This window comes from Peromyscus leucopus, unplaced genomic scaffold (genome assembly GCF_004664715.2).
Source record: "Peromyscus leucopus breed LL Stock unplaced genomic scaffold, UCI_PerLeu_2.1 scaffold_627, whole genome shotgun sequence".
NCBI lineage: Eukaryota > Metazoa > Chordata > Mammalia > Rodentia > Cricetidae > Peromyscus > Peromyscus leucopus.
Genome location: NW_023505538.1, coordinates 57400 through 64945, shown reverse-complemented (window position 1 = coordinate 64945; position 7546 = coordinate 57400). Strand labels below are relative to the sequence as shown.

General features: G+C 44.4%; 1 long non-coding RNA gene across 1 annotated transcript; it reads left to right on the top strand.

Moving 5' to 3' along the window:
* The first annotated feature begins 3401 nt into the window (after window positions 1-3401).
* LOC119087256 lies at window positions 3402-6695 on the top strand. The gene is made up of 3 exons (XR_005090679.1): window positions 3402-3463; window positions 3635-3673; window positions 6358-6695. It is a non-coding gene; the product is annotated as an uncharacterized LOC119087256 (long non-coding RNA).
* The last annotated feature ends 851 nt before the right edge of the window (window positions 6696-7546 follow it).

Sequence of the window (7546 nt, the reverse complement as noted above, 5' to 3'; positions counted from 1 at the left end):
TGATACTACTGTGTTCGATGCCAGAGATCTAGGTTGAGTTTCCAGACTAGTAAGGGAGAGTATCATTAGTCAAATCATTCCATCAACAGATAGAATATCTCAACTATCAGAGAAAGCAGTGTGCCATGCTATGAGAACCTAAAGTTCTTGGCCCAGACAGGGAGGCTGGAGCCAATTTCTTTGAAGAATTAACCATTACCCTGAGATTTGGAGAATGACCAGGGAAAAGAGAAGAAAGAATATGAAGACCCAAGCCAAGTCATGCGTGGACAAAAGCATGGACAACACCAAAGCCCTGAGAAAGGTGAGCCTGGTTGGAGTCCACAGAACTCAGAGACAATGCCAGGGGACGTCTGATTGAGAGAGAGGTACACCAGGTCACAATGGGTCTCATGGGCATTGCTAAGGACTTTTGTCTCGATCCAAAGACAACAGCAGTATGAGTAGCCAACAATGACTGAGATCTGTGTCAGCATGCTTCTGATGGCTTCATGGACAAATGTTACAGTTCGTTATTATTGAAATCTGTTATTTATTACAAGTTTTTGAAAACTAGTTAGAGATGGATAAGCTTTGTGGATATGGAAGAAAACAGATAAGTATAAATTTTAGTAGATGTAAAACAGAGGACTTGGAGCCAGGGAGATGGTTCAGTAGGGAAAGTTCTTGCTGAGGAAGTTTGAGGACCTGAGTTCGGCTCTCCAAACACCCAAGCATTCTGGTTTGCTTCCTGTTGGCGTGACAAACACCGTGATAAAAAGCAGCTTGGTAAGGAATGGACTTACTTCATCTTACAGCTTACCTTCTAGCATGAAGGGAAATCAGGCAGGGCAAGAAATCAGGGCAGGAACCTAGAAGCTAGCACTGAAGCAGGAGCCATAAAGGAAGGTTGCTGAACTGGCTTTCTTATAATAACTCAGGCTCACCTGCCCAGTGGTGGTACCTCCCCAGTGGCCTGGGTGCCTCCCACATCCATCATTAATCAAGAACTAACCAACTAACCAACAGGCCGATCTCATGGAGGCATTTTTTCAATTGAGGTGACTCTAGTGTGTGTCGGGTTGACAAAAAAAAAAAAACAAAAACAAACAAACAACAACAACAACAAAAAAAAAAAACTAACCGACATACCAAATAAGTGTTGTGTTGGTGTGGTGGCCTGCCCATAATCCCATCAGGCCAGGGTGGAGATGGGATATCTGGAGTAAGTTGGCTAGCTAGACCAGCTGAATCAGTGAGCTCTGGGTTCAAGTGAAATACCCTGCCTCAATAAACAACATGGAGAATGATTGACACCAGTCATTAACCTGTGACCACACACGTGCAAGAGCACCTACATGTGCACCCTAGAGACAGATGTACCCACATATATGTGAGCACACACACATGAGGTGGTTGTGGACAGAATGGTCTCCTCAGTGATATCCACATTCAGATTTCTAGACCCCATGTGTCAGCTTACATGTGTACCCTAGAGACAGGTGTACCCATACAAATGTGAGCACATACATGAGGTGGTTGTAGGCAGAATGGTCTCCTCAATGATATCTAGATTCAGATTTCTAGACACCATGTGTCACAAAAGCTTTGGAGATGTGATTAAGCTTGGAGTCTTAAAGCTTGAAAACCCCTAGGTTCTTCAAATGGGCCTTACACAATCATCTGAGATCTTCAGAGCAGAGATATGTGCCTAAACATTAGGCCAAAGCAAAAGCCACCTAAGAAAGTGTTAATCCCAAAGACGAGAGGAGAAAGGCCACTGACCCAAATCATCATGGCCAAATTAATTAAAGCAAGCAATTAATTAAAGCAAGCTTTTAAAATTCATGTACATGGGCTGCCTGCCTCCTCCTAAGGCTGGGCTTGAATGGTCAGTATTGAATGAGAGGAGGACATGGTTTTTATAGCTGGGGGGTCAGAAATAGGTGGATTGGAGGAGCAGACCATAACAGGTACTCAAAGCACGGTAATAACAATGGGGGGTAATGACAAGGTAGTCATAGGGGTCATGTAACTTTTTAAACAAAGGCATGATTGCCATCCCAGGAACAGGCAGTACAGAACCATTAGTAGTTAAGGTTACAGGAGGGCCATAGCCCAATCCTTGAAAAACAGAGGTTTAATCATAAACAGGAATGAACTTAGTTTGTCTTTCCTATAAGATAGCTTTTAAGCATAGTTTGGAGGCAAGCTAGTCCTTCAAAAGAACAGGTTAACTGGATTGAAAGAATAAAACAGAACTCTATTCTGAAAAACTAAGAGATACTGAGAGAAGATATTTTTAAATCATGAACCCAATAAGGGTCTCCCATTGTCAATATACTGAAAAACTCTTAACAGTGGTAAAAACTAAAAAAATCTAGTTAAGAGTGAGAGGCAAAGGCCTAGAGTGGATTTGTTCTAAAGAAGACAGAGAGTAAACATAGGAAAAGATGGTCAGTGTTCTAGGTGCTGCGGAACTGTAAATTAAAACCATGATAACATACCATTGTACTACCACAGAGAGATGCCCCTAGAATGCACATCATTTAAATAAATAAGGAAAACAAGCTTTGATGTGGTGGAGAAATTGGAACCTTCGCACACTGTTGGTAGGAAGACAAACTGAAGCTCCCTCAGTGGAAACAGTTTGACAGCCCTCAAGAAGTCAAACACGTGCATAAGCATGCATTCAGAACTGTGTGCATCTGTTCACACACAATTCTGCGAAAGTAAGTAGGGGAGAGGTAAGGTGATGAAGACACCTAAGGCTGAGCTGTGGAGATAGGCAGGTGGAAAGTCACCAGGGGGAGTGAGAGAAGTCACAGACAAGGAAGTGAGCTGCCCTGGGTCACTAAGCTGGCCAGTGTTCTTAGTCTGATAGTAGAGTCCACTTGAGCGACTTCAAATACATGAAGTTGATTGAAAGCCGTGAACAACTTACAGAGTTGTGGGAAAGGCAAGTCCGCGAGAATCTTCCAGAGGAATGGCCTCTTTTGCTTCCTGGGGAGCGGTGCTCTGGGGCTCCCACTGGCTAGCACTTGCGACCCATCTCTTACTGCAGTGCCTGACAACAAGACATTTGCCTTCGGTGTGCACTCTACCCAGGGTAGCAGTTTCAAGGGATGGTCCTGGAGAGGGTGTTGCAGGGGTGAAATTTCATGGGGCTGGGGAGCTTATGGAAAATGTCGTTTTGAGCCCCCTTCCTCTCTGCCAGGAAGGTATGCCAAGAGGGGAATGGAATGAATGCTGATTGAGCCAACCCACAGTATCTTGCAGGGACTGGATGGCCAGTAGGTCAGGGAGGGGGCGGACGACAGCAGTGTCTGTCCAATGGTATGTAGGGAAAGAACCAGACCCGGAAAAACTGAAGGCATCTCTCAAATTTAATAATCCCAGGGCGGCCAGACAAAGCCGAAAAACACATTCACGGTATCGCAGAGTTTGAAGATGGAATGCACACCAGGAAAGGATGACAGCGAGTGTAAGCGAGCACTGGGAGAAGTTTGCCTGCATCAAGATGGGAGGACGTGGACGTGGGGGGGTGGGAGCGGGGGGGGCGGGGGGGGCTGTGTGAGACGAGGGATGAGTGAACGAACAGGGAAGAGCTGCTTCTCCCTCCTTTTCTTTTGACCTGAATTGTTTGGGTTTCCAGAGATTGAAAACTTGGAGAAGAAGCAGTTGAATGTGAAAGGTGAGTGCATAATTCACTGGGGGATGGGTGGAGGGCCGAGCCACCCACCTTTCCTTTGAGGAAGAGTAGGTGGAGATGAGCGGGGAGAGAGCCAGAGCTCATCCAGCTGGTGAGCTCTATTTTTTTTTTTTCTGTAAAGTGGGACGCTCAGCCATCTGCCAAAAAGGAGGAGGAAGAGGCGTAGGCATCTGAGACCAAAGGGAGGTGCTCTTAGCAGGACTCATCAGAGAGCTCAGGGTGAGGGGACCAGAGAGACAAAATGCGCAAGCCGTGTTAGGTGCTGAGGAAGCTTGATGACACTAAGCATGGAGGGACCAATGGGAGCTTCCCATTAGCAGAAGAAAGACACATAATATGTATGTACGTGTATACATATACATGATGTATATATCTCTGTATACACACATATGCATGTAAATGCAAATGCATATAGATCTGTCTCTACATTCAGAGATCTAAAATATACATATCTATAAATATATCTACATATATAGATATGTACATATGAATATTTAGACATATACATATATGTGTGTCTTGTGTATCTATATACTTTGCCTTTCTTAAGAAGGTTGGGTTATTGTCAGAAAACAAATAAAAAAAATGAGCTAGAAAGTTTATCCTGCAAAACCTACCTGGTTTAGAATACAGGAAAGAAAGGAAACGTTGGGCAGATGGGAGAAGGGAGGCAGATGACCTTACAGAGCCCTGTGATGGGGTGACCGGCAAATAGCAGGAGACAAAGTCACGCCCAGAGTACTTCCGCTGACTTAGAGGTGTGCAGGAGTTTTGATTGGCTCCTGTATCCTTGGCCATGCAATGCGTTCAAAGATAACCCAGGAGAAAGTCCCCAATGGTAAAGTCATGTTAAGGGCTTTACCATGAAGCCACAAAACTTAAGCTTGGGGTCCTTTTCTGCAGACCCTAGAAAGAATCCTAGCAACTTTCGTATTTGTTATATTTTGCAAGTTTAGATCTGCCCACAGTTTTTGCCAAGGCTTTGGATGGGGACTATATAAGAGAGAATCTGGAGTTCAAGCTTTCTTAGCAGCACACTGCCTCCATTCCTTTATGTTATCTAACTATAATGAAAGAAGTGAGCTAAGGAGCTGCCCCCCTCCCCCTAGCTTCAAGGATGTCCATTAGCAAAGGCTTTCAGCCCTGGAAAAGAGAATGAGGACCGGAGATGGGTGTGAGAACTGCCCTGTGATAGACGACAGGAGAACCACACTTAGCCACCTGCTCCTGTCAGCTGATTGTGAGCCCACCAGAGTGGCTGACTTAGGGGCAGCAGCTAGTTCACACTCCCCTCAAAACCTTTGCCTCCCTGCGCGCCCCACTTTAGACCTGTTATGTCTACACTCTACCTGTTGTCATTCCACGTCATGTGTTGCAAGACACACCTTTCAATCCCCCCGGGCCCGTCACATCATCCATACACACGCTTCTTAACTCCTTTGTTTGGAGACACTGGCAAGACTCTGATAGGGTGGTGTCCCTCTGACCACTACATATCTAATACACTTGTTTTTGCTTGATCCACAGGCTTTCCTGGTGGTCTCTCTGGAAAAACAATCATAAACACAGATAAACATGGACAATACTGGGGTAGCCTCAACGTAAATGTTACACATTTCTCACTGTGATGCTGACCCACCCTCTTTTCTGTGATGTGTCTGACCCAGATCCAACCTCGTCCTTTCTCAGCAGAAAACATAAGATGCATTGAAAAGCTTAGTATCCATCTGAGACTGAATCTACTTAAGATCTAGACAAAGGCTCTTTACAGTTTAGGTCCTAGGAAATAGTTACTGCCTCCTGTGAGAGAGTAAACAATGGTTCTGATTAATAACTTGGCCCCCAGGAGTTTCTAGTTGACTCTACCCTATTCATTTTACTTAAAACATTATATAGTTTGCATGTATTCAGTTGGTTAAATCTCACATTGGTTCATTAATGGCTGACTTTTGACTGACTTTCCAATCTTCAGTGAACATGTTAGAGACGCCCAGAATATCTACCACGCTGGGGCTGTTTGGGCACTCAGAGGAAAGATCCACTTTGATAGAATTGGCCCTTTTAACAGAGGCAGATTTTGACCTCATTAACAGACTCTTCATTGACCAGGTTGTTCATTATTGAATCATTGTTATTAGTTTGGTCAACAAACTGTGCAAATGCTTGGAAAGAATGTATTTGTTGTTGTTATTCATGATCATATTTTTAAATTCTTCTTAGGGATCTAAAATATCTTTTATAACATAATAGGTGTTAAAAAAAACAAGCAGACATAACTTCTCACGCATCCTACTTTTGCCTCAAATACATCCTGCATTAATATATGCAAATTATGCACAAACCCTACTTCCTACCCCGTATCTATCTATATCTTCCCTAAAATCGAGTACCACTCACAGGTTTACAAATCTGTTTCTCCCCATGGTTTCTGCTATGATTTAGATATAGACTGTTGAATGGCTGAAAGCTAACCTCCCGGTATACAGAGCTGAGAGGTGGTGGAACCTCTAAGAGATGGGGCTTGGTGGGAAGTGTTTAGACCTTCGGCAGCATCACCCTTGAAAAAGGTCAACACTGTGTTTCTTTCTTTCGGATTGGGGACCAAACGCAGGGCTTTGCGCTTTCTAGGGAAGTGCCTGACCTTGAGCTCTATTTCTGGTCCTCAGAGTTTTGAGACGGAGCCTCATCATGCAATCCCGGTTGATCCTGAACTAGACAAGAGGATGGTGAGTTCAGGATGTTTTCCCCGAGTGCTGGCATCGTGGCTATGCACTAGCTTAACATTCTTCTGAGACCCTGAGTTGATTCTCTAGAAAGCAAGTTATCATAAATGAGCAAGCCTGTGCCTCCCCAGCCTCTGGCTTTCTGATGTCCTCCTCATATACACTTCCCCCATGATGTTGTCTGCCCTGATGTGATGTAGCCAAAAGGACCCATACAACAGCTGCCATCAATGCCTTTGAATTTTCAGCCTCCAAAAAGGTGAGATAAATAGCTCTCTCCCCCCTCCCGCCCTCCCTTCCTCCCTCCCCCCTTACAAAGTATCCAGCCTCGGGAATTTTGCTATGGCAACAGAAATTGTACTAACACAGTTTCCACAAGACTCTACAGTTTTTGTCACTCCTCCTAATATAAGAAATGTGATAAACATTTACTGTTCACTAATTCCTTAGCTCATCCCAGAGCACTCAAAACTTAGTTATCTGGTCACAGTTGTTAGGGATGTGGAATCCGATTCTAGCTTCTAATGCTTTATCTTACTTACCCATGACTTTCTGCCAAGTGTTAATCTGTAAATAAATGCTTCCATGTACTCTTCTTAAATCACCGTCTTCAACTGACTTGCCTTCCTAGTCAGAACCTTCTGAAGACTGTGGTAAAAGTCGAAGTCAACTGTTCTCAAATGAGACCCTTACTTACTGTTTTTTAAACCCAATATAGAAACCCCGGCGAGGCCGACTTAGCCGGCCCTTTTCTGACACGCCCAGCATCCCTCTTCCCCAGGGCCTTTGCTTCCTCATTCGGTGTCCCAGTACCGGCCTCTGAACTCCAAGAAGCTCAATCGTATCATTCCCAGGAGGAACTAACAAGAAGTGAATTGAGGATGGGGCAGAGCCAGGTCCCACTTTTCAGGGTCATTCACTTAAAAATGCTTCTGTCTGGAAAATATTCCCCCCTGCTTTCCTTGCCCTCTTGTTTTCTCCACATTTCTATTCATCTTTTTTTTTTTTTTTTTTTTTTTTTGAGACAGGGTTTCTCTGTGTAGCTTTGCACCTTTCCTGGAACTCACTTGGTAGTCCAAGCTGGCCTTGAACTCACAATGATCCACCTGGCTCTGCCTCCCGAGTGCTGGGA